Source organism: Mustela nivalis, assembly GCF_964662115.1.
Source record: "Mustela nivalis genome assembly, chromosome: 3".
Lineage (NCBI taxonomy): Eukaryota > Metazoa > Chordata > Mammalia > Carnivora > Mustelidae > Mustela > Mustela nivalis.
In genome coordinates, this window is record NC_139022.1 from 154,607,037 (window position 1) to 154,634,188 (window position 27,152).

The following is a 27,152-nucleotide window of genomic DNA, read 5'->3' on the forward strand; positions in this document are numbered from 1 at the left end:
ATGGATTCTGCAATTCAAGAGTTTGAACCAAGCATGGCAAGGACAGAATGGCCTCTGCCGATGATGTCTGGGGCATCAGCCAGAGGGCTGAGGGATGGAATCATTGGAAATCCACCTTATTCACATGTCTGTGGTTGGTGCTGGCTACAGGTTTAGATCTTAGATGGAGCTGTCAGCCAGACCTCTCCATGTGGCCTGGGCTTCCTTATTACATGGTACGTCAGTTCTGAGGGCAAGACTAGCCCAAGAGGAGTCAGAATCAGCCGGGTAAAACACCTTTTTAGAGCTAGCCTTGGAATCGATACAGTGTTAGTTCTGATGCATTTTGTTCATTGGAAGTGAGTCATTAGGACAAGCCCATATTTAAAAGAAGAAGAATTTGACTCTCTTTTGTGGGAAGAGCGTTGGAGACTTTGTGAAGATTTAAATATTTTAAATTACCACAGTGCTCTTCCACCTGGCTTTGGAGTACTTTTGCTTGCAAGAGCCTGCCCTGTGACTCTTCCCTGGAAGACTGCCCTCAGGTTCGAGTCACTTTGTTCGCAAGCCAGAAGGAACTGAAAGTTGACATGAGGAAACTCTTATTTCACAGGGTGGAACATAACTCACATTCTGATCCTGCAGATTCAAAAGAAGCTACCCTCCACAGAGCTTTGTTTAAAAACACACCCTTGTTTGGTTTCTTTTTTTTTTTTTCCCCCTTAATGCATTTTTGTAAACAAATTTTCAACTCATGGTCCTTTCCCTGGGAACTCAACGTATGACAGGGATGACTAACATATCTGCAAAATGATCCTGACTTTGAAAGGCAAATTCTAATGGTTACCATTTTTGCTGTTCCTATCTGCCCCCAGCATGTAGTACATAGTCATTTATTCTAAAGAGTTTTGCCAAGATTTATTAATTCACGGATTCTGACCATCAGAAAATATTTGTAAATGCTTTATATTTTAAAATCTGAGCCTCTTTTGATTGCTGAGAGGTTTATCATTACTTTTATTAAACTTTTTTCTCTAGCTAATTTCTTAAAGACATATTCCCTTTGTAGTAGAGCTTTAGATTTCTCTGAGCAATTAATTGGACATTTTCCCAGTAATTGCTTTTGCATACAATATTTGTGCATTAAAGCAGAGAAAAAACGTGTTCAATAGAATTTCCTTTGAAAGGCAGTCGATATGACATTACATTGTAGATACCATCACTAAAGGCAGAGATGCAGTCATATGTAGTGAATAAATATTTGTGGAAGAAACAGCACAAAGAAGGGTGAGAGAGCAGAAGGAAAAGGGGGAGTGAAAGAGCAAGGAGAGAAAATGGAGGAGAGAGTGAGGAGAGACAAGAAGGAAAAGTGGTAGCAAAGAAAAGGAGGCAGTATATTTTTCAGTGATTTCTTCATGGTGATCTCAGAATTTTTCATGAAATCTACAAATCATAATGTGGTTTATGTGTTTGGGTTTCCTGCAGAAGCAGGAATGGAGAAAAATTTTGTGTTAAGTCTGTGCAAGATGCTGAATCTAATTGATGTTGGAATGAAAACCCAAGATCCACTAGATGTTTGTCAGATACTTGCAGAGGTCACTTGGAGGCCACTGGACATTCCAGGTTCTGAAACTGTGGGTTTGGCACACTCTGTAAGGGTCAGGGCAGTCCCGAGTGGCATCTAGGTTACATTTGTTTTTTTCCCAGTGAAAGGATAAGAGCAAAATGCCTTGTCATCACTGGGAACCATAGAGTAGCCTGGCATATTGGTAGACTTTTTAATCTACTTTATGAAGGTGGTTCAGTATGGATGTCTCTCAGGATTGTTGCCTTCAAATTTTTAATTTAATGAAAACCTATGGCAACTCACAATTTCTACTTAAACTAGCACTTGTGATGACTGAGAAGTTTTCCCAAACTAAATTTTCTAGAATCTTCATTATTAAGTGGCAGTTTTTATAGAATAGATTGAGAATATTCCCTATTTTGGGTGCTTTCAGAAATATCTAGAAGGCAGGTTAGATCATGCTGCTTTGCACATTTTTAATGAAATCTAAGTTTTACTTGCCAGTGACTCAAAACAAACCCCTGAACTACCAATACTTCATATTTCTAACAGCAGTGTAGAAGCAGTGTGGAATTAGAAGTGAAATTCAGAGACATTTCATTTTGGTGATATCAGGTCTACCAGTCAGAGTTCCAAAGGAAACAAATGACATGGTCAAAGGGGTTGAATTGAATAAATTAAATAAATTTTGGGAAAGATTATTTGCAGAGGTGTAAGCAGGGCCAGGGCAACCAGAAAGGTGTGATTGAAATACATGGGGACTATTAACAACAAGAAACCATGTCACTCTGAGGCCTAAAGAGTCAACAACAGACAGCAGTTCTACCAACAGAGGCTGATGAGAACTGAAACTGTGGGAAAAGGCTACCTGAGAGAAACTGTGGCCTTAGGGGCTCAACAACTCCCAGAACTATAGTACAATACGGAGAGTACAAGAGGAATGAATATCCTCTTGTTGAATGAATATGAATATCCTCTTGTTGAATGAATATCCCAACTTTTCTCCAGTCTTAACACTGGTGCTGCTCATTGGCAAAACCTGAAAGAAAGCCAGAGAATAAAGGAGCGTGGTTAACTACTCCATAGAGGTCAACATCCCAAGTACAAAATAAGGCAGAAGAGCTGAGAAATTAGGGTAGGGAGACATTTGCTGGAAAATGGAAAATAACCAACATATCCAGTTTCAAATATCATTAGAATTGCCCGTGTTGCTTTTTTCCAATACAGGAGGAAACTCTCATTTCTTTTAAAGTTACCAACTACTTTTAACCCACCTGAACTTTGCCAGGTTGAAATAAACATGAAACTACAGAACAAAATTGGAGAGAAATATATTGTTAGGGGGGAAAATCCGAAAATAACTTACAGACTTCGAAGCTCCTAACTGACTTGAAGCTTCAGAAGTGGAAATAACATGCAAACAGAAATTGAATGCAGGGTAAAGTTCTAACTCTATCTAGAACCCAAAACCTAAGCCTCCAGTCAGATTTGGGAGGGACCTCAGAATACATCATCCATCTCCCTTGTTCTCCATGAGACAGAGTGATCTGAGTATGTCACACAACTAGAGCTATTGAATTTTAACAGCTCTTGTGTCAAGCTTAGTAAAGGAATACTCTCACCTCAAAATGCAGACATGGATAAGTTTAAAATTCCTACATGAAGTACTTCGGGCACCTTATACAATAAAATACTGAGATATGTTATTTTAAGAAAATGGAGACATTTTTGTTATCAGAAGAATCTCATTTTTTTTTTTTTTCAGAAGAATGGTTACATTAGGGGAGAGTTATAAACATTTTTCTCTTTTTTTTAACATAATATTTTTAAATTTACTACTGGTTTCCAAACTTCTTTTTTTTTTTTTTTGAAAGCCCCAAAACAATCACCCTACCACCTCACTCCCATGTAGTTAAATTATATTGATCATTACTAGAGTGACTATATAAATTTATCTCCTAAGCCAGGACATGCTTGAAAGTAAGAGAGGTTGCTAATATTATTAAGATTCTATAATTTTTGAGATTTTTGTTGACTGAAAAATAAATTTTATACAATTGGTAGAACTACAAAGTGGTTCTAGTCCCAAACTATTTCCAAAATCAAAGTTCTAGTTTCAAAAGGTGAAAATAATATATCCATGCATGTTAAAGCAAAAATTTTTTAGAAACTTTCTATTGTTTGTCAAACATCAAAAATTACATCAACAGAATAATTATACTCAATTCAGTCAATATACTGTTTCTCTATTATTGTGTCTCTGACTTTTTTTGAAGAGTTTGTTTTAATATGGCCTTAATTTTTTTTAAGAAAAAAAAAGCTCTTTTATAAAATTGTTTGGTCATATCTTCAAAACTACATTGAATTTGAAATTGTTAAACTCATAAATTGACATTTGTCTGTGTAAGAAGCTTACTTAAATGCCAGCAGCTATTAAATTTATAATTTATATGACTTGACACCCTCTCAATATCTAGACCTTTCTTAAACAAGACTCATATTTTTACTAATTGAAGAAGAAAACTTAAGCATTTTAATTTTCTTTTTTAAAGATTTATTTATTTTAGAGAAAGCAAAAGCCTACATGAGAGTGGGAGAAGGGACAGAGACTCCATATAAGGACGGAGCCCAACATGGAGCTCAGTCTCATGACCTGAACCAAAATGAAGAATGGGATGCTTAACCAACTGAGCCACCTAGACACCCAATGAAGCATTTTAATTTTCTTCTCACAGAAGAAATTTATTACTGAGTATTTTCCCTCTATAGTTGCAATTTTGAAAGGCATATTTCCATTATATTTTTGTAATGTTTAAATATAGAAGAACTATTGACTTTTAGATCAATTTTACAAATAAAAACTTTTCCTCAATTACAGTTATTAGCTAAATTTTGCCACAGAACAACAAATGGGTTCAAGAATTTCAACTGTATACCATTTGTGAGATACTATTGCAAAGTTAATGGGGCAGATCTGTATAGGTAGCCAGTTGGGAGTTCTAATGTCCACTTAATGAAATCCAAATTCATTCCAAGTCCTGATGGCAGTTTCTCACTTAAATATCAATGAAGAAAATTCTGAATCTCTTAGCTGGCTGGAATTTACAGCATAGCCAGGAGTGATTCCAAATTTCTTAGTTATTTAGTACCTCTTTTGTTAGCCAGATCTGGGAATATTGACCCACAAGAATTATGAAAACATAGGAACTCACATTGTGCTTCTCTGTGTCTTTAGACACACAGGGTTTCCTGCCATATACCTACCCGTGCCTCTACTCTATGCCCCACATCCCCACCATAAGATGAGAACTACCCCCATGCTCCTGCTTCCTCCTCTCTCTCTGCCTGCCTCTCTGCCTACTTGTAATCTCTCTCTGTCAAATAAATAAATAAATAAAATCTTTTAAAAAAAGAGAAAAGAAAGAAAGAATTCTTGAGACATCTTTAGTGCGAAATGGTGGTGTTTTTGTTTTTAAAGATTTTATTTATTTGACAGAGAGAGATCACAAGTAGAGAGAGAGAGAGAGGAAGGAGCAGGCTCCCTGCTTAGCAGAGAGCCCGATGCAGGACTCGATCCCAGGACCCTGAGATCATGACCTGAGCTGAAGGCAGAGGCTTAACCCACTGAGCCTCCCAGGCAGCCCCGAAATGGTGGTTTTGTTAAAGCACGGGGACAGGACCCATAGGCAGCAAGAGCTGCTGCCCACAGGTTGTGAGAGGTGGCTGATTATATACTTGGGAGTTGGTGGAGTTGAGGAAAAAGGAAGTTTCAAAAGGATTTTCATATGTTCAGGACTCACAGGATACTGGAGGCCTTGCCATTGTCGAGTTAGGGTTGTTTCTCCCTCTAACAAGGCATTAACCTTACGATAATTAGAAGTTTCCTAGAGGAATATCATGCATCTCCCACCCAGCTTGTACTTTGTCCTTAGCTAGCCTCCTGTTTCCTCAATACTACCAGTTGTAACATTAACAGTCTCTGTTCCAGGTAAACTGATCTCAGCTGTGGTCCTCTGTATTTGCCTATAACCATAGAGGGCATGGTTAATAGTTTGCTCTGTATCTTCCTTCTCTAATAGGAGAGTCACTGATCTGCAGTTTGCTTAACCTTTTCTTGTAAGGACTTTGAGCTCTCTACTTGTGGAGCTAAAACTAGAAGTTGAATTCTTTCTGTTTAATACTTTAAGTCCAATCTTTTCAGTAGAATATGCCTCAGTAGTGATCATTTTCTGTGAAATTATCCTAGAACAGTATATTGCACTTGCAAATGGCAAATTCAGTTCTTTCATCTTATCTTTGATTTTTTTCCCTATTCCATTATTTCTGTATATTTCAAGGACACAAATTTATCTATATATGATTGTTCTCTATTGTCTATCACCATTATTCCTCTTTGCTTCCTTTTATCATTTTGTCTATTTAAACTGCATTCTGTAACATTTTCTAGAGCTCTTTATCAGCTTTGGTCTTTTGCTGTTCTCATTAATTGCTGTTCATAAATATTTAATTGGTTTTAACATAATTTTGCCTCCAGTTCATTCTCCAGTCTCATTTTTACCTTATTTTTTGTCATTATTTCACTATAGGTTTCTTCTTTCAAAATTTTCATCTTTTCTGAAAAAATTTTAAAAAAATTTTTTTCATCTTTAATTTTATTAATTCATAAAGATTTTCTTGATTACTGGTGTCCATCAAGAATGAATTATTTATCTGGGTTGAATATATGTGCTTACATTTTATTAATTTATTTATTTTTAAATTTTGTTTTGTTCTCCTGTTTTGTTTTGGTATAATGGCTCTTTTATTTTTTCCATCTCTTTTCCCAAATACATGGATTGTTTCTCCTTGAAAACTTTCTACATTATCTGGTTTTTTTTTTTTTTTGCAATTTCCCTCACCTTTGACTCAATTCTATATTTGCCTCTTCATTTACTTAGAGGAGGAGAGTGGTAGAATGGAGGTGAGAGAGGAGAGTAGGAGGTGTGCCCTGCTTCCATTCACGTACTTTCTCTTTAATCTCTTTCTTTGGAAGTTTGTTAACATCTTTTGCCAGATTTTACCCTTGTTTCTTTTGGGGGGCACCTCCAGATCCATGATGGTATTGGACTATTACCCCATTATTAGAGTGAATCCTTCAGTTAGCTTTATTAAGTCTTTGGCTGTCTGAAAACACCACTATTTAACTCACCATTCTCTAGCCATCTTTTGCTCCCTGACCACAGCTGTGGTTATGTTAGGGAAAAACTCAAAATCCAGAAATTTTTCCAACAATCAGTGTGATGCTTTTTATCTACAATGAAAAAGTATCCAGTGGTTTGAGGAGTGGTATTCTCCTTTTATTCTCATCTTCTATTTTGCCAAACTTGTGTTTATCATAGAGAACTAGTTCTGGATAATTCTTCCTGAAGTATTTCTCTCATGTTGCTCCAAGCCAGAAAAAACAAAACTCTGACTTTTTTTGTTATTTCAGCTTCTCATTCACCTACCTTTCAGTCCTCTCCTCTGAGCCTTCAAAAGGCTTTTTAGGAATTTGTCTGTTCACTTTCTTCCCCATGATACAGCTCTGCTTGTTCTCTCTCTTTCTCTGTGTCATATTTGGAGGGAGAGGTAGTAGATAGGGAAATCTTGCATTCTTTTCAAAATCCACATTATGCAAAGATACTCCATAAAATTTAGAATTCATGTTAGAGTACTGTTCTTGTTGGAGGGCTGTTTTTCTTGTTAAAGTACTTTTTCTGGTTTTTTTGTTCATGTTGCTTATACTCATTAATGGTTTGTGTGGAAGCTTCTGTAATCTTACATTTACTCTGTTGTCTTTCTAATAAGTCCTTTAATATATTTCATCACCACATACTGATCAAGCAACCTGAGTTTCTTCGAGAAGAACTGCTACGAAGATGAGCATAATGAACACTTACCTTTATGTAAATTGTGTTTCAGTGCGGTAATTGAATAATTACAGAAAAAAAAAAAAAGGCTGAGTAATTGAAATCTGCTCCTGTACTGAGGGTACTAAATGGATTTTAGTCATTATTATCAATTTTTTCCATGACTAAATTTCTAGTGGTCTCATTGATTGTGCTGAATTAATTATAAAGACACAAATGAGGATCCTATATGGAATAAAGGGAGGACTGTGTAATTCGTGCATCTGATAGGCACCACTCTCCTATTCCCATGTCCAGATATACAAAAGCTTACCTGGGTCTTTGAAATGACAACTTACCCAAAAAGACATTTCATCTTGGAGATGAGGAATCTTTAAAACAGATGTAGTGATGCTGAATCCAGGAAAAACTATGAGATAGGTGATGTTTGTTGTCTGAGTCTCATAATCCTTTGTTTCCTGGATCACAGGCTTCTCAAGATCCTTATATCATACCACTATTCCTTTGACAAAACCTGTCTCAAATTCTTTTTTTACTCTGAGGAATAAATAACTGGTGAGGGACCTCACCCAGGGAATAGTTACCTTTAAATGGGATTAAATCCTTAAGTAAAAGAGAGATTGTGGAATATAGGACTTCAGGAAATCAGCAAGCTTATAGAATGGATTTCTGTTTGTGTTGAGGCCTCTTTTAGGTGTAGGGTTAGGTTGTGTACTCTTGAGCCCATGAAATTATATTATTTGGCTAATGCCTAATTCTATTCTTTGCCTATAGAAAACCCCCAATCGTAATTAATTTCTTTCCAGGTTTACCATTCTGCTGAAACTGAACAAACCTTTTTGTATTTATTCAACAAATATCAGCTTATTGATATCTCTTTAACACAGTAGTGGAGAAGTCAGAAGTATTTTTCAACAACTTCATCATTTTATTGGTTTTGGTCTCCGGGTTATGTGAGGCCTTATATACTCTACTATTTTTTAACATCTTATACATCAAAATATTTAAAGTGAGGCTGAGAAATATAGCCTGGGACTGAACATTTGTCAAGACTAGATAGAACATACTGAATCCTCCGTGGCTTCTGCTATGAAGCCTCTTTCCTTTACTCACAGTTCTTAAACCCTAATCTGTGACAAAAGCTCAGATTTCAGCAAATCGTAGTACATCGTTTGTTCTTGGGATAAGCTCTGGCCCTGAGTGATTTCAGATAATCTAACTGCTAATATTTTTATGAAAGAGGCCTCTCTTTGGTTCTCCCAGCTTCCAGGGAGATCTCTACAATGCCTGTAACTCATTTCTACAGAAAGGGCTCAAATGTTGCCTTGATTTCAAATTTAAACTACTTGTAACTAGGCTACTCCGAATATATTTAAAACTCTCTGATTCAAATTAGGGATATTTAGATATCTCTGCGCCAAGTACTATCAAGTGATAGCATGATAGATCTTTTATTATAGTGGGGATGGTGGTATAAGCAGAAGACTCAGCTACATATAAAATGTGTCAGATGGTCATAAGTGCTATGCAGAAAAGTGAAATAGAGAAGTGCGTTGAGAACTCTGGGGTGGGGGAAATTGCATTTTAATATAGGGTCAGGGAAGGCCTTATAATAAGGTGACTTTTGAAAAAAATTTGAAAATTTGGACTGAGCTGTGGAGATATTTGGAGGAAGAGTATACAGGATAAGTAAATACCAAATACAAACACTGTTTAGAAGTGAAAGTACACCCAGTTTGTTTTAGGCATGGTACAGAGTGTGTGTTAGCAGAATGAATAAAAGAGGAGGAGGTGGTAGGAAATGATACCAGAGAATTAAGAGAGTGGATGAGCAGATCTTGTAAGCCATTTTATGAATTTTACTTTCTCTAGTTTGAGTGAAATAGGAAGCTATTAGACATTCTGAGTAGAAACCCAATATGGTCTAATTTATGTTTTTCCAATGTTCACTTTTGTTTCTGTGTAGAAACTAAAGAGAGTAAGGATGGAAACAGCAAACCCAGGGTCATATTCCAGGCAAATGAGGGTTAGGACTCAGACTGTGGTGGTAAAATTAAAACAATGAGAAGTGGTAGGATTCCAGATAGATGCTGAAGGAGGGTCTTAAGATTTGCTGAAGGTCAGAATGCTGGTCATGGAAAGAAGGGAGTTAGGGATATCGCCAAGATTTTTTAACTGCAGCTGGTAGGAAACAAATAGCAGCTGAGATGGAGGAACAGAAATGGTGGGGGGGGGGGCGCTGCTCAGGTACTCAGGAGATATCTAGTAAAAACTTGAAATTCAGTTCATTAAGCTTAAAATTTTAAAAATCCAAATAAAAACCTGGCAATCATCAGCATATAAATAGCATATAAAGAGAAGAGATCCAAGCACTCCAGAGAGCATCACCCATGCTTCTTGTTGGTTTTACCAATGGGAGTCACTTGCAGGAGATCAGAGATGAAAAAAGCAAGGTCATGGGTTTTGGGAGGTCCCCCAGCTCATGTCCATGTCAGGCATCCCCTCTGCTATCCTAAAAGGTTTCACCAGGCTCTGGGCACTGCTCCTTCCCTGGCCCTCTAGGCCTAGGAATGATGGTCTGACAACTGCTTCTCACTATTACCAGTCCTAAGTGCTTTACCATCTCTCATTGGTTCCCTTGATCCTATCCGCTCCGTTTAACTTCCTTCTATTACTGTTTCAGAGTATGCCATCTGTTTTCTGCCAGGACCCTAAAGATATAATGGTAGCTCTAGTAAAAATAGATTGGAGTAATAGCACTTAAACCCTGTGGTCTAATCTATTGCCAATTAGTGATTATTGATAATTATAATTTCTACATAGTCCTTAAAATTATTTTTATCATAATTTTATTTGCTCTATTTTATTCCATCTTGCAATCAAATGGATTAGAAGCATATTACAAAGAAAAAAAAAAACAGCTTTGACTTGTCCTTAGAAAAGTCATGTTACTTTATTCTAAACTTCAGTTTCTAGATGAGTTCAGTAGACATGGTAACTACTACCTCTGCTTCCCGAAGTCCTTAAATGAGTTTGTACCTCCTTCAGGGTCATGGAATAAAGCAGTTAGAGGAGAACAAAGGTTGGCTGCTTCTTGCTAAATAATTCTACCGGTACGTAAAACTCAGAAATGCTAGCTAGAATTAGAAGAGATGGATAGGGATGGGGGAAAGCTCTCAGTACCTGCGAGGACAAAATGCATGTCATTTCAAGATGTGTTCAGTAACATTTTGTTTATCAGAATAGATTCTTTTGGTAAAGCCATGTGACTAAGAAAGAAAACAATCTAAAGACTTCGGAATGATAGTCTAAATATTGATGGTTACCAGCATGCTTCCTCTAGGTCTCCTTGCTGAAAGCTGCATCCAGGAATGACACACAGTCACGCAGCCCTGGAGTTTGGCTGCCGAGCACCTCTGCATCTCTAGCCTTCAGCACCAGAGTGTAGTGCTTAAATCTACAAACTGTCTCGTGCAGCATTTTCCCCCTCCTCCTCAAATAATATCCAATTACTGAGTGCTGTGCTGGGAGAACCTGGGGAAATGCTAGAAGGAAGCACAGCTGAGAGCCACTGTGGTTTGACAACTCTCCAGCTACTTTGAAAATATTTTGGCAAAAACAAGATTTTAAGTAAAACTGTTTCCTTTGGTAACATAACCAAAACTGCAGGTTTTACATTTTCAGTACTATGATTTGAGCCAAAAGGGGGGAAAGAAAAGAAAAAGAAAAAAGGGGGAAAAGAGAGAACACTTTGCATAAGATGCAGGAATGAGGGTGAGGAGGAAACATATGGAGACATATTTAACATTCTCTCTTTATTTCTTTTCTCTACTAAGGAATTTCCCCCTGTCAAAACACAGTGTTCTCTTTTGCCCTCAGATGACCTAGAAGGGATTCTCTGGGGATGACCAGGCTAGGATTTGTGTTACTGCTTATTTTAGGGTGATGGATAGTCAGTTGGGGAAGATAAAACCACATGTGGCCATCCCACATTACAGCAGATATGGGAGGGGATGAAATGGAATGATTTTCATCTGCACCCACTAGTTGGTTTTTAGAAGATAAGGTCATCGCTTCTTGCTTCATTTTCTCCCTGGTCACAACCATACATGAAATCCCGCACTACCTGGAAATTCAGGGTCTCTCCTATCTCACAGCTTTTGTAAATGCTATTTTCTCTACCTAGAATGCTCTACCCCCAGTCTCCAGCACTCTTTTTCAGAGAATATTCCCTTCACTCTCCAGATGATGTTAGCTTCTGGTGTTCTCTTTGTGGCTGTCTGTTTACATACTCTGCAATCATCTGTACATTCTATGAGGGCTTGTCCATCGTCATATCCCCAGGCTAGCATACTGTGGATATTTAATTTAATATCCACATATTAATGTAGATGGGTTCAGACAACCAGTATCAACTGGTTGTCTGAACCCATCTACATTACCTCTATTTCTTACTGTACTCATTTCTTAATAACCTATTCTTCCTCTGTGTTTATCTCCCCTTTTATTTCTCCTTCTTTTTTTCCCCCTAATATGCTTTTTCCCCCCTCCATAGTTTAGGGCCCAGTATGAAGCATGGAAAGGATAAAATATACCCTAAACTGTAGAATATTAATGTTAGAAGGTGCTTCACATATTATTTAACTCAGTGCCTCCAGTTGTATGATTGTTCTCAGTGGTTCAGGGTCACACAACTTGTTGGGAACAGACTTTTGATTAGCATCTTGTCATCTTGACTATATTTATTCTTCCTTTCATTATTGGCATGCTCTGTGAAGTATGAGAGGGGATGCAGGACCCCAGAAATACCAGTCATTTCTCTACAACATCAGTTTCTGATCATCCAACCAGTAAGTCTTATTGGAGAGAGAAAAAAAAATGCTTCCTAGATCTTCTTAAATATTTGCTATTCTAAGAATAAAACTGAGGGTCCAACTCTGTCCTCAACTATCCTCAAATTCAACAAGATCCATCAGTCTTAGAGTGCTAAGGGAAGAGTCAAGTGTGATTTTCTGTCCCTAAAATAAATGCTTATGTGAAAATGAACACAAAGGTCTAAGATACTCTGAGAGAGACAGACAGAGAGAGAGAGAGAGATGGTGGTCCTCATCAATAATAAGGACAACAACAGCTAACTGATATTTATTATTCCAACTGGCACTGTTCTAGGAACATCTCCTAAATGGCATGTATTTATTCATTTATTCCCCCAACAATACTGTGAGTTAAGTACTATTATCTCCATTTTATAGATGAGGAATCTTTGGCATAAAAATGTGGAATAGCATATTAACCAGCTTTAGCTAGTAAATGAAAAGCTGAGATTTGAACCTGAACAGCATACCACAAAGCTAACAGCCTGTGGAACACCTGAGATAAAGCTTCCAGCCCAAACACAAAGAGTTAAGAGTTAAGATTATATTCTGCAGACCAAATTTTAACAACCTCTTTGAAAGATCTCACACAACATAACTGAATTCTACAGGTCCTGAGATAATTTAGAGTCAAAACTTGGGGAATGAGGAGTCCTTTCACAATTGTGCGTCTAATTTGCTGGTGTGTTCCTTTGCTAATCCTAAGAATTTTGTTTTGTCTGTCTTTCTTCTTCCAGTAACTTTCACTTATTGCCAGTTCAGTTAGTTCAAACAATAATACTTGAGTTGTACCTTTTCTCACAAGCAGAAGAACGAATCAAGGACATGGTCTTCACAGAAGTGAAGGGAGGAGGCTCCTCAGAAAGGGTTTTGTTTCTGCTTCACGGTGGCATTTGGAATAAAATCTGTGCTATGTAGCCTTGGACAATCAGGACCCCGCCCATTGCCATGGTCTCCAACCATTCTCTCTGTTGCTCTCTGTGCTCCAGCCACTGAAATTCTTCGCCCCCTTGAACTCACCAACTTCGTCCTACTCCAGGGCTGTGTTCTCTCATTCCCTCTCTTATTTAACACACCTTTCCCACATATCTTCCCATGGCTGGATTCCTGCTGCCATTCAGGTCTCGGTTCGCCCATCACTGCTCAGCAAACTATTACCTCTCTACCCACTCTCCGTTCCATTCATCATGACCATAACGATTTTAAGCTTGAAAAAAATATTAAAGCATGAGTAATCCCTAAGCAGCAATAACAACAGCAACATCAAAGAAAAGAACGTTCGATAGATCCCCCACACGACTTGCTTCAGTAATATTATTTCCTAGTATACCTGACAATGTAAATTATTTATTGATTAAAAGTGGACAAATAAGATTATAGAACATCAGCCTAAAAAAAATGGGTGGTAGTATAGTTAATGTAGGGAATTCTATATGATGTATTTGATTAATAGGACCAGCTCTTTATTTAGACCACCCATTGTGTCAGATAATAAAATCAAAAAATAAAATAACCTGAAAGATGTATTTTTTTTCCCTATTCTCTGAATGCTATGGTCTGAATGCCTGTGTGCCCCCCCAAACTCACATGTTGGAATCCTAACTCCTAAAGATGATGATATTAGGAGGTTAGGATTCAGAAGATGCTTAGATCATGAGTGTGGAGCCCTCATGAATAAGATTAGTGCATTAGAAAAGAAGTTCTAGAGCCATCTCTTGCCCCTCCACCATGTTAGGACATAGCACAAAGATGCCAACTATGAACCAGGAAGACGACCTTCACCCAACCATTCCAGTACCTTGATCTTGGACTTTCCAGTCCCCAGAACTGTGGAAAATAAATGTCTATTGGTTTTTTGTTATAATAACTCAAACAGGTTAAAAAACTGAAAAAGGAGAAATGTATCTGGCTCTTTAAGATAAATATCAGATAACTGAGAAACAAGGTAAAAAACAGGAGTAAGAGTAGGGATGAAGAGTGGTGATGAGGAAGAGCATCTCTTTTTTAACCTAGCACAGAGCTGAACCTGGAGATTGTTTCTATGAATATTGACTGCTATGGGACCTTTACAGTCTAAGCATTAGTGTTAAGGAATATACATCCATCTTGGGCCAATTACCAATTTCTGACCATGCAGTTAAAAGCCACACATGATGTAGAATGTGGTTGCATTTTCCTTGACGTAGTGAAATTTTAGATGGTGATATTTCATGAGATAGCTTTACTTAATATTCTACCTATTGTTTATGTAAACATTGTTCTGCAAAACTCAGAATTGCTGTTTGTCAAGCAAGTTTTGTTACAAATTTCAGAAAGTAAATTAATACAGCTATAATTTCTAGGCACAAAAAGGTAAACTATTAAGTATGTCCACTTTTAAATATGAAATAAAATATGTATTAGATTTATTCAAAGAGCACCTTGCTAATAGTTAATAAATTTAGCAAGATTTGAAACATATTTCAGGACAGTCATTAATCAAGCTGGAGACTATATTCTGCCTTAAACCCTGTATTCAGATTGACTTTTCACATTAGTTGCACAGTGTGAGACTTTTCTAAGATCTAATCACAAAGCAGCCTAAGATATTTAAAAACCAGCTTAGGTGATCTTGGTTTACGGCAGGGCTTCTCAACCTCAGAACTACTACATTTGAGACTGGTAATTCCTTGTTGTGGGGAACTCTCTGGTGCATTGTTGAATGTTTAACATCTCTGGCCTCTACCCACTAGACACCTGTGGCACCCATTTTCCCAGTTGTGACAAACAAAAAGTTTTCCAGACATTGCCAAATGTTCTCTAGGGGAAAATTTACCCCCTGTTTATAGAGTAGGTAAAGAAGCTTTCCACATATCCAGGATTTAGGTCCACAACCTTGTTCACTAGATCCAAACCTCAGAAAACTGTACCTACAAACCTGGCCTCTTTACTGCTTCCAAAAACAGACTCATGTCCACTGACATGGCTTATTGAAGCTCGGCCGTGATAAGCATATATTATACATCTACCATATAGAGTTTAATTTGTATCAAGTCTTTGGTGAGCATATATCTCCTGATTTTGGCTCCATTAGGTGCTTTGTTATCTCTGTTTATTTCATTCTAAATTTCTTGTCAAAGCGTTTCTAGAAGGTTGAGAACTCGGGTTTACTATCAAATTTTGCAGTTAAAACTACATTAAAGTTATTTGTAATTCTATGACATTAGAGATCTCACTATCAAATTACCTAAAGTATATTAAGTCTCAACAAAGTTGGAAGTCCTTTAGCCAGTCTTACCATTTTCAGTGTTTCAACCCTCCAATCCAATTGTGTGTTCAGAACATACAAGGACAAAAATAGTTAAATGATCATTTTCTAAGCAATTCACATTACCCAGTATTTATTCATTTTAAAAATGGTTAGAAGCACAATAAGGTTAATCTCAAAATACAGTGATAATCTCAGAATAAATTTTTGATTTATCATGCTCATTTATGTGTGTCAAAAATTTCTTCTTTACATTTATATATTTATCTTTGAAAGTATGTTCCATAGGGTATCAATCCTTTCATTCCTTAGGGATTCCAGACATGGCCCCATCAGACCCATCTGCCAATCTCTGTCACCACAAATAATTAACCCCACCATGAAGTATTTAAAATATGTAAAGGTTAAAAGATCATAAAAATGAGACCATATGTCCAAACATACCACGTGTGCTTTGGCATGGGAAATGTATGTGTTAAGACAAATCTTAACAAGCCTGCCAGGGAACTAGATCAAAACCAGGACAAAAAGATTCTTTTCATATAAGCTAGGTATTTCCCTAGCACTTATCCTGAGGTTAGCCAAGATGAAGAAAACCAATGTACCCACATATCTGCCTGGCAAATCTATCTTCCTTAGTGGTTGAGAAGATAAAAGGCCTAGAACCCTATGTTTGAGGAAATGAACTGCCCTGGCCCAAATCCTGGCTCCACAATTAATTCTGTCAACATCTTACAATGTTGGTAAAATACTTAACATCTCTGAGCCTCAATTTCCTCATCTATAAAATAGAAATGATTATATCTTTCTTCTGGAATGTTTCAAGGATTAAACAATATAAACTGAAAGTGTTTGGACTTTTTCCTGTCATATAATGAAGGTTGCTGTTCTTTATTAAAAAAACAAATGCACACCTAGTCTTTTCAGGACTGCTAACATTTTGGTGTTCACTCTTAGTTATTTTAGATAATTCTCCAAGGAAACACTGGATCTGTAAAGATACATCTATTTTGTGGACACCTGGGTGGCTCAGTTAGTGAAGCATCCCAACTCTTGATTTCAGCTCAGATCCTGATCTTGAGGTTGTGAGATCAAGCCCCAAGTCAGGCTCATGCACAAGGCGTGGATCCTGCTTGGGTTTCTCTCTCTCGCTCCCTCTGCCCCTCCCCAATTTTCTCTCTAAAAAGACAAAAAAAAAAAAAAAAAAAAAATCCAGTTTTGCTAGGTGGCTCTACTACCAAGCCAGATTGAGGGAGCGTATATATTGTCAGAATCTAGTAGCGCACAAGTCTCTGCCTTCCCAGAGTGGGCCATCTGCACTGGTATGGGGTTTATTTCACTGATGGCAAATAGCTAAAGGAGCCTTCTTGAAGATCACTAGAAAGACAGTAAAAAATGGGAATGTTAGATCGATTTCAACCCATGCATTATACATATTCAGTTAGTTAGAATAGCTTGTACCCTGTTTATGCTGGTTGAATGAGCAGACTGTGAAACTGTCAAAACCTAGGAAGAAATTACTTTCAGATAGCCAGTAGTTGGGCTTGTCCATATCATACTCGCCATCCTTTAGAATGGATTATTTCGTGTTGGTTACACCACTATGTGTCAAATTGTTAAATTAAAAATTGTTAAAATAAATTGTAAACTGTTAAAATAAAAATTCATTCATTAGATAGCTAAGTAAATGATAATTAGTGCATATAATCCCTCAAAGTTTCCCATGTTTTTAAGGCCTTTTAGAACTTAAAGAAAATAACGAAATATTCTAGACATACAAAAATGTATGAAGAAGAATAAAGCAAATTTTACTGGGGCTCTAGGGCTTCAGGAGCCCCAGCATGAATCTAAAGTCTCGGTTCTTACTTGCTAGATCTCCTCCCCACGTTTAATACCCAAGCCTATGGGCATAGAGATTGCCAAATGGCTAGAGCCCCTAAAGATTTGGTTGTCAGTTTCCCACTCTACTTTCTCTATGAGCTTCAAAAAGCTGTAAATATAAAGAGACATGTAAAGTATTTCATTCAGCATTCTACAAGTTTTTAGTGGGAATTTTTTTTCAGGATCTCTAACCCTTCATTATTTTTTATCAGAATGTTTTCACCACTATGAGTTTGAAATTTTCATTTTATTTATATATTTGTGTTTGTAAGACATGAATTGTTAAGATTATTAAGGTTTTTTTTTTTAAGATATGAATAATAGTAAAGACAAAATGACCATGAACAGAATTAGTACGCTATAAAAATTATTGTAAGGACATGGTTTTCCATGGTAGAGAGCAATTTTTGTATTTGAATTTCTTTTCAGTAGTTCCAAAAGAATAACTAAAAGAAAATCAGTCATTTTATTATTGTTCAGTAAATGTAAACTCTAAACCCAAACTATCCTATCCCTTTGCAAAGGTCTTCTAGAATATTTTCCCAACTTATAAATTCCCTGTTGTGTAAATTGTCCTTAGAGAATGGAATGTGAGTGCTAGCAAGTCTACCTAACTGTCTCCCCCTCACCTAAAATCTGTTGAGTTAATGAAGAAATTCAATCTCTCTCTGTCTTTCTCTTTCTTTCTCTGTGTGTATGTGTTATCAAACCTCGGAATTCCAATACTTTTCTTACCCCAGTGAAATGATTGCGCAGTAAACAAGTGCTGAATTGGTAGTTTTAACTACCCAGGGTTCTGATAAGCCCAGGAATATCATCAGGTGATAAATCTTGCATCGGTAACTATTTTCCATAAGAACACTGACTAACATTCCTTTGAGTGTGCTTCTGGCCAACTAAAGCCTGATACTTCCTGCTAGATTTCTCTCTGGAGGACCTAAACCCCAGTTCTAATACCATTGGTGGTCCCATTCAGACCTGTCTTGGCCCCTCTGTGTGGGAAAGGGAGGAAGGAAGGTATTCCTTTCATTTTTAAGATGAGGAAACCGAGCCTCATAGAGGTTTTTATGAATTTAAATAATAAAGAGTGGAACCAAACTGACTCTAGAGCTCATAATATTTCACTATACTGCATTGCAAGTATAAAAATACAGTTTTGTAAGAAGCTGGCAGCCAGTAGTGCAGTAACTGATTTTAGGGATCTTTTAAGTGGTTGGGGTTATGCTGGCTGCTTGTGGGAAGCCTAATTTGTTTGGAACAGGGCCTGGCCCATAGTAACTCTTATATAAGTGTTTGCCATTTGCCGCTGCCACAAGCATGGACTCTGACCAGCTTAGATGTCATAAGTCCGTCATAGTTATCATGTATACACTGCTATTTCCTGGATCAAAACGGAAGGGAACAATGCCCTTAAAATACAAGCAATTTAAAGCCAGTGAAAATTTCCACACACTGGAATAGTGTTTCTATGATGCTCAGTAAAGTCACAATAATGTCAAAAAGGAAACTTTGTAAACCTAGCTGTATAAAGCAAGATTAGATCTTTGTAGTGCTCATTAACTTTGTTGTTGATCTTCTAGCCCTTGACACAGGCTTCTTTTTCTCTTCATACATAAAGATACCAAGGTATGAGAAGTTTGTGAATTCAGACTAAGACCTATTGATTGAATCTACATCATTTGAATAAAGGCTTGACAAAAGTGACCCTCTAGAATGTCTCATAAGAAGGAATCTTCTTAGGAAAAAAAATAATATAAATAGTGTTAAAGGAAAATTACTTAAATTATCCAAGGTAACCCACATTTTTTAAGTATCTTAAACTTTTCCAATAACAACACAACGATCATATATAATCGTGAGATCTGTTTCTTAAACCAGATGCACAATAATTTCTACTGGGAAATTCCTCCTATTAACCTGACAAGCTTCTTCCAATTTTTATGTTATTAAGATCCCAGAGACACTAACTTCTCAATATTTTTTCAACCCAACCTAAGATTTTTTTAATAGAATTTAAATTCTCTCTTTTACTAAGGTCAGGCCACAGGTCAGGCCATGTTCTTAAATCTAACTTAACTAGTAATAAAGATGACTTTTGATCAAAAAAATTTTTAAGAAATAAACTCTCTCAAAAAAAAAAAAAAAGAAAGAAAGAAACTGTCTCTCTTACTATCTCTACTTTTCTTTCTCTTTCTGGTGTAATGATTTTACAATGATCATTACTGATCTTTAAATATTGTAAGACCCACAATCCCAGAATGTGTCATAGAAACTTATATTTTTAAAATTTTAGTTATAGCTTTTATAAAATTGGTGACTAAATTAATAATTATCTATTTTGATTCTACAATGTACTTATAAATTACTTCATGTTTAGGAAATTCATTTATTAAAGTCTTAGAAAATTAGATGGCTATTTTCTTAGCTGTGCTGAATTTGAATGTTTGCGAATAAATCAATTTCAAATTTCCCTGTTTAAATTTCAAATGTTCCTGTTTAAATATATATATATATATATATATATATATATATATATATAAAATACACATATACATATACATATATAATAACATATATATGTATATATATATACATGCACACATAGAGTTTATAAATCACCTGGCAGGTATTGTGATTATAGAAACTGTTATTTCAAAAATCAGTACTCAAAGAAGGTATGATAGAGTTGAGAATGAGAAATCTGGCCCAGCTAGAACAAATAGATGGGAGACTGATCCAAAGTAATCCTCTTGAAGAAATTTAGACTGTGTGAGGGTGCTGAAAAAACCCTTAGAATCTTCAATTACTCAAGTTTTATTTTACTTTCATCATGCCTGGTGTATTGTAGCACCCTTGCACCCAACAAATTATAGCACACTTAGGGTCTTGAAAGTGACATAAATGTATTATATGCAGGCCTAGAAGAAGTCTAAAATGGGTCAGCAGGACTGTATTCCTTCTGGAGGTTCTGGGGAAGAATCTGTTTCCTTGCCTTTTCCAGTTTGTCTGTCTGTTCGTTCATTTTCTTTCTTTCTTTCTTTCTTTCTTTCTTTCTTTCTTTCTTTCTTTCTTTCTTTCTTTCTTTCTTTCTTGGCCTTTTCTTTGCCTAGAGGCTGCCCACATTCTTTGTCTCATGGCTTCAGTATTATTCCAGTTCTGTTTCCATCATTACGTCTTTTCCTCTGACTGTGACTCTCCAGTTTCCCTCTTATAAGGACCCTTATGGTTATATTGGGTCCACCTATAGTACAACATAATCTCCCACCTTAAAACCCTAAGTGTAATCACATCTGCAAAATCCCCTTTGCCATGTAAGACAGCATAACTGGTTCTGGGCTTCTTTGGGAGGTGTAGGCATCTTTGGGGGGACATTATTAGCCTACCATACCTGATACTGCTTCTTTTTTTTTTTTTTTTAAGATTTTATTTATTTATTTGACAGAGAGAGATCACAGTTAGGCAGAGAGGCAGGCAGAGAGAGAGAGGAGGAAGCAGGCTCCCTGCCGAGCAGAGAGCCTGATGCGGGACTCGATCCCAGGACCCTGAGATCATGACCTGAGCCGAAGGCAGCGGCTTAACCCATTGAGCCACCCAGTTGCCCCCTGATACTGCTTCTTGCAAAAGAGTGCCGAACTATAGAAGTCAGTGCTGCTCAGGAATCAGTGACTTAATATACTATCTCAGACTTGTCTGGAGAAGTCAGTGGCCCTAAAAGGGATACTGTCAGTCTCAATATGGGATTCTTGTGGGGCAGAACTTAGGACATGGTATACGCAACACATTTTTTGCCTGAGTTGGCTTTGAGCAGATGAGCATTTGTTAGAAACCTGACAAATGCTGAGAAGATGTCACCGGTGATTGCAGAAGTTTCTCTCCAGGCAGCACGAACAGATCCAACTCAGGAAGCTAGTTGCCAATGCAAGCCTGAAAACAACAACAACAAACGGGGAAAAACAAAACAAAACAAAAACCATTTGCCATTATACCCACGCGCTTCTACTTCTCCCCGATACAGAATGAGCAGGAAAAGGGCAAGCAAGATTCAACGCAATAGCCAACTAAATTTGAGAAATAATTGGGCTAAGCAATAAACAATCGATTTCTGAACTATAGGATTTTTCCGTACGCACTATGATTTTTCACAGAAAGGATATAGTATATAGTTGAAATGGACTCTTTTTTTTTTTTTTTAAATGGACTCTTTAATGCCATGTTCTGTGCATACATGGTCTTAATCTCTCTATTCAAGGACTATCCTTTGAGAAACTCCATCTTCAGCTATACTAACCCAGGAAAGTAAGACTGATCCTGTGGAAATTGCTCTGAGTTGGCTGCAAGAGTAAATTGTCTCTTAATAGACACTATACACTCTCTTTTTGAAAGAGGCAGTGAAGTCCAAGTATAAAAAGAGATAAGAAAATCCCAGTGGCTTTTTCTCTGCTTCCCATAGAGGCCATATTAGAAATTTTTTTTTTTTTTTTTACTAATAATTCTTATATCCAAGACCCTGGCAGTCTGGACTTTGAAGACTCAAACTAGAAACTGAACAGTTAAGAAAAATGAACCCTCTTCCAGGGCACCATTTGGGGGAAATCTAGCTTCTTATGGTCCCTTTACATTTATTTTCAGCTAATATGATCCAGGATGTTTTGCCAAGACTGGTCCACCTGCCAGAAATTCAGCAGGCTGGTAAAGGCCAGACATTCTCAAGTAGTAGAAGAGGTAATGAAAATAAAAGGGCATGCAAAACCTGATGTTTTCCTGCATGCTTCTCTTACCATAGACACTTAGAAAAACAAAAACAAAAATAAAAAGTAATTACTGAAAGCTATCACAACATGATTTGCTGAGTCACTGAATTAAGTTTTTTTAATAGACCTGTTTATTTCTAGAGAACTGTTGATTTTTAATAGAGATGTTACTATTTGAATCCAAGTGAGGATTTTTGTTCACTATACATCCAAAACTAAGGCTGCGTCAAATAGCAGTTACTATATGTCAGACACAAAGAAATTAGAAGAAGAAAAACACAGTTTAAGGGATCTCTGAGCTTTATCAGAGCTCCTTAGTTAAAGAATCCACATGTTAAAAATATTATAAGAGTTTTAAACTTGGGATCAAGAGAGATTTCATCCTGGTCCCCCATGAATTAGCTGTGTGATCTGGACAGGTCACTGATTGTTTCTGAAATCCAATTCTCTCTTCTCAGAATTAAAGGTGAAAATGCATGCCCTATATTCCTTGGCTCATCATTGGGAGACAAAATGAGATCAGGTCTGGGATAAAATTTCTAATTATCAACTGCTTTCCTTAAAAGAGGATGGTCAAAGAAAGATGCACCCTTTCTCTGGAATTATTCCAGTGGCCTTAACATGCTAGGATACATAAAAAATTAAATCAGCCTTCTTCCCTGACCTCAGAGACTTAAGCTTTCTACAAGTAACTCAAAATGAGTGCTTCACTGTATATGAAATCTGATTTAAGGAATATCAGCACTGAGACATCCCTTGGAGGCCAGGGATGTTTTCTCTTTCACAATATTGTGAACAATAATCACGTGGTTTTAGAAATTACTCCAATATGTCACATCTCTAGACTGTAGGTTTTTTCTTCTGATTATCCTAGAAATTTACCTTGACCACATCCCTGCTATGAATTATTCTCTTCTGCCTAAGCCACAGTCTTGATAGTAACCAGTTGCTATTCCTTCACATATAATCCTCTAAGCCCTCCGAGTACCAGCATTTCATTAAACAGATCTCCTCTGGTCTTAGAAACATGAGAGTGGGTCACACCACAAAGATGGAATTTTTCACATCTGAATCATGTAATAACATCAGAATTAACTTCAGAAATCATCTTCTGTAATGGTTTATGAGATTTTTTTTAGTAGCACAAAACTTTTATAAAATTAAATCTTGGGTAGAGTGCCATATATAAAATAAATTTGGCCCAAACTGCCTTGAATAAAGAGGGGACAACAAAAAGGCAGAGCTCTAACATATTACTCAGTTTCTTTGTTTCACTGAAGATTCTAAGGTTCCATTAAATGATTTGAAAACCAGTCTATATAGTCCAATCTCCCCTTCCCTCCAGAGCTTTAGACTCTTCTACAATAACCACCAGCAGGTTGTTCAACCTTTCAACATTTCCAGTGATGTCCATCCTCCCAAGGAAGGCCATCCTATTTTTAGACAGTTTTGTTTATTTAGAAATAGAATGTTCATTCTCATGTTTTGTTGGTTTCCTTATAATTTATATTTGTTGAAACTGGAACAAAGCTAGATTGTGTTATATTCCATGTATCTGAGTCAATGATCATATTTCTCTGAAACATTTTTTTACAAACTAAACATCCTTTTTCAACTTTCTCATAATGTGAGTCTATGTGGTCCTAATTTCTGTTCAAATTACTTTCCTCTGGCTTTCCTTTAGTTTGTCAATGTCAGTTTTAATTCGTGTGCCCAGAAGTATGCACAGTAATTGCAACCATCAACTCTCTCATTTTAAATATTTTACTTCTGTTAATAGGGCTTACATTTGATTTGGAGAAGACTCGTGGAGCCTAGTCCACTGGATCCCTGATATCATTCTTGAATATGCTACTGCAGAACAGTACTTCTCGTATCTTAAACTTGTAAACATGTTTTCATGGCTTCATGTGGTCATTTTTCTTTGCTGTAGCTTATGAAGCCAACTACACTGTGCTGTTAGAAAAATTCCCAAGTTCTTATCATTTATAGGACCCACTTTGTAGGATCTGGTAAATCAGCAACTGTATATTGTTCACATTTTATTCTGCAATTGCAGAGACAGCATCTTCTTAATTTTCTGTAGATCTTTATTGACATAAATTCTGTTTCAAAACAAGTTGGTCATTATTTTAGATCCAAACTATGTACTCACGGCTACCCATTTGTATATGACTGAAAGAAGTTTTTTGCTATAGAATTTTTGAGGCTTGAAGACTGTTGACCGTAAGCCTGAAAGGCTATGAAACCTGCTAAGTTGATTATGTTATTCTCCAATGGTCCTGAGTCTGTAGTTTCAACAGTCTACCCTTGAACCAAGGGTTCTAGATGAATTTTTAAGCAGCAGCAGATCAGTCTGAATTTTCATTTTTCCCTAGGAATTTTTTTAACTTTGTGAGTTCCAGCCAGATACTTTGCCTTCCTTGAACGTATTTTCATGTGGTTTTATAATATTTATTCAACATTATTTTCCATTAGTTCTCTATTTTTAATTGTTGGTAACCATTTCAGTGTGTAGCTATTACATGGTGCAGAACTGATTTATCCACATTAATGTCTGAGGAGACCATGACCCATTTTATTTGCTGCGTGGTCAGCCCCAGTATTCATGGCAGGTTTTCTGAATATATCTGATGAAGTCTTTAAGCACATGTAATTCTGAAAACACATTCCCATTTAGTAAGACTTATACAGGATGGTAAGCCCAACATGGCAAAATGTTTCTAAAAAATTCCATAAACATTAAGCATATTTATGTCATAGCATTAAGTTTGGTCAATTTGAAACTTACTGTATTGTAGTATAAGAGGCATTTTGTTTGCTTGTGTTTACTTTCCCAGGAGTAAATGCGTTTGGGTTAACCACAATGGCAAACTTAGTCAAGACATTTATGTCAACAAATCCTACTGCTTAACAAAGTCACATTCTTAGTTTCTAGGACAGCAGACTGGATTCTAAGTAATAAGGTGTTTATAAGGCATGCTGTAAATCTGGGACTATAAACATGTCTACTTTTCTGTTAAACCTGCTGCTGTGCATGAGGTACAATAAGCTCTCTTTTCAGTTTTATGGTGGCCGGTATGCTGGCTTGCCAATCCTGATTGCTGTTGATTCTACTGTTCCCAAAGCCTCCTGCCAAGCTCTTGACCCAAGTCACGCTCCCTGGTGATGTCATAATGCTGCTAAGAATTTGCTCATTCACTGTACCTGCAGGGATGCCCCAAGAGTCACATACTTTCTCTATTAGTCACACATGGATGGAGAATAACATCATAAAAAAAGCAGGGCCTCTCCTTCCCCTGATTGCAAAGGTATCACATTTTTAGGTCTTTCATAATAAGCCTATAGATGATATAATAAAATGACTATTACCTTTATAGAAATTATTATTAACATGGCTTTTTCTTGAGTTAACTACTACTTTTGTTGTTTTGACAAGAAATAAGATTTTCTCTGCATTTATAAGCAAAATTTATTTCAATTCAACACATATTCATGAAACACAAGTGCCTGGTATTTGAGATTATCATCACAGTTACTGATGCTAAATACCTGTAGGAAAAGAGGACAAACTGGTAGTAGATCTTGGTATTTAAATTACATAATGTCAGATGTATCTGTTTGGAAAAATATGATCAATTAAGGCCTTTTCACCCAAATGTTATTATATAGATATACCTTGCATCTTGCCTTACTTTACACTTGATTCCCTCACCCAAAGTGCTCATAGAATAATGTTTCAGAGATCATGTCAGACCAAATATTAAAAACAAAAACAATCCCTCAACAAAAAAATTCTTAAAATCCTCTGGTTTTGAGTTCAGTCCCAAACAAATAGCTCTTGTATTTTTACACTTTTTGTTTCAGTGTTTTAATCAAGCATGACCAATGACCCAAATACAAATGACTAAAACCACAAGTTAAGTTCTCATGGACTATGAGACTTGGAGCTTATCCTCTACCTTTGATGTGTCAGCATGTTTCCTTTGACACTTCATTTAATAAAAGAATTTTTTAGTGGATTTTCTTCTGCTACCTTCAGGAAGAAATTCCATTAATAACTAAACTCAAAGAGTTAGAGGCTATTTCTAGAAAGTTCCTTGAGTTACTTCATCCACTATTATACCTATGTATTTGACATTCAATTTGACAATGAACATGAATTAGGCAAAAATCATTTTCTTAAACAGTTTTTCAAATTTCAGTGATAAATAAATATTTTGCACAAGAGAAAAGCTCTTGTGGATCCATTAAATTATTTTTACCATGATGTTAATCAGATCTGTCAATTTTACAGAGTAAAACCTAAACGCCGCTCATGTTCCCCCAGTGCCTCAGCCCAGCTGTGCAACTGAGCCCATGGCACCTACCCTACTGCCTAGGCCTTGGGCCCCCCTGCCAGAGGTGCAGCAATATCAGACTAGAGCTCCTTGTGGCATGTTTTCCAAAGGGTTGATAAAGATAGGAGTGGGGTGATATTGGACAACAAGCCTCAGCAAGCACTATCCAATGGGATATGGACTCCATTTAATCAGTTGACTGTCAGATCCATTTTGTCTGTGTTTGAAAGAAAAAAGCAAGTTCACTGGCATCTGTAAGTACATCACAGACTAGCAGAACATCTTCCACTCTTATCACAGAGACAACTCTAAAATTATTGAGAAGAATAAGCTCAGGCAAGCACTCTCAGGGTACCAGCTCTCTGACCAGTTTAAGGACATCCTCCTTCGCAAGTCTGACAGATGTGGACAGGGACAAATCATTTGATGACTTCATCCAAGGCTGCATCTTCTTGCAGAATGCATAATCAGTGAAAGTGAAGTTTCTGTGGCCTCCTAAGTGCAACATTCCATGATTTCCTTACCAGCATTGACTGATACATTCAGGCATTATCATACCAATCAGGATGGCTGGATTCAGGTGTCAGATGAACAGTATTTGTCCATGGTCTTTAGCATCTTATGA

General features: G+C 36.8%; 1 pseudogene across 1 annotated transcript; it reads left to right on the top strand.

Annotated features, from left to right (window-relative positions):
* LOC309860967 (programmed cell death protein 6-like) lies at nt 1–27,152 on the top strand (annotated as a pseudogene). The gene is made up of 4 exons: nt 1–133; nt 1,465–1,631; nt 26,570–26,986; nt 27,055–27,152. The product of its transcript is annotated as a programmed cell death protein 6-like (transcript).